Source organism: Salmo salar, unplaced genomic scaffold (genome assembly GCF_905237065.1).
Source record: "Salmo salar unplaced genomic scaffold, Ssal_v3.1, whole genome shotgun sequence".
NCBI classification, from domain to species: domain Eukaryota; kingdom Metazoa; phylum Chordata; class Actinopteri; order Salmoniformes; family Salmonidae; genus Salmo; species Salmo salar.
In genome coordinates this window covers 44,407-45,415 of record NW_025548197.1, presented here as the reverse complement: position 1 = coordinate 45,415, position 1,009 = coordinate 44,407, and the positions used below count along the sequence as shown (strand labels likewise).

General features: G+C 46.5%; 1 non-coding gene across 1 annotated transcript; it reads right to left on the bottom strand.

Moving 5' to 3' along the window:
* Positions 1-389: 389 nt before the first annotated feature.
* Positions 390-553, bottom strand: LOC123732778 (U1 spliceosomal RNA). The gene has a single exon (XR_006763409.1). It is a non-coding gene; the product is annotated as a U1 spliceosomal RNA (small nuclear RNA).
* Positions 554-1,009: the final 456 nt, after the last annotated feature.

Genomic DNA, 1,009 nt, shown 5'->3' with positions numbered 1-1,009 from the left:
GCCAGGGGGCAAACTACCCGCCCTCCAGGACACCTACAGCCCCCGATGTCACAGGAAGGCCAAAAAGATCATCAAGGACAACAACCACCCGAGCCACTGCCTGTTCACCCCGCTATCAGAAGACAAAATGTATCTATAAGGCCTTAGTTCACACTGGTTGATGCTTATTTATAAAACCCTTTTAGGCCTCACACCTCCCTATCTGAGATACCTACTGCAGCCCTCATTCTCCACATACAACATCCGTTCTGCCAGTCACATTCTGTTAAAGGTCCCCAAAGCACACACACAACCGTTCGGATCGCTGCAGCTAGTGACTGCAGAAACACTCTACAGAAACATTTAGACAACGGATATGATTTGACATGTGTTAACTTTTACAAAGAAATCAGGGGAGAGCGCGAACGCAGTCCCCCACTACCAGAAATTATGCAATCGAGATTTCCACATTTGGGAAATTCGCAGGGGTCAGCACAGCCGGAGTGCAATGGCTGAGCCTCGCCCTGGGTGAACCGCCTTCTTGATCACGGTGTCTCCCTTGCCAGGTAAGTATGAGTTGTACACGTTGGTAGAGGGGGACTCATTCCAGGACAAAGGTGTTTGACTAACGGTTACCACTTGTACTACTGACAATACCACATCATATCGACCAGGGTTTAATAACGTATACTAATACAGTTGCGGACAAAGCGGTGGAAAAGCGATGCACTTTGTTTTATTATATTATATCGCTGTCTGACTATTTTCCCATCATGCAACACGGTAGACATTCTATTTACATTGAACTTTTTGTCTAAATGTCCGTCTGATTACACACACGTAGGCGATGTACCAAAATGCTGAAATCACATTCGCGCTCACACAGCCAACCGAAAGACACCAACTATTTCTGGTGTTTTGTAGCGTTCCAGACATTGTAGGAATAGTTTCATCACGCTTGTTTTCTGCTCCTCAGTAAAATATGATTCCACCATCGACCACAGGGTGGCATACGACCCCAGATACGGAG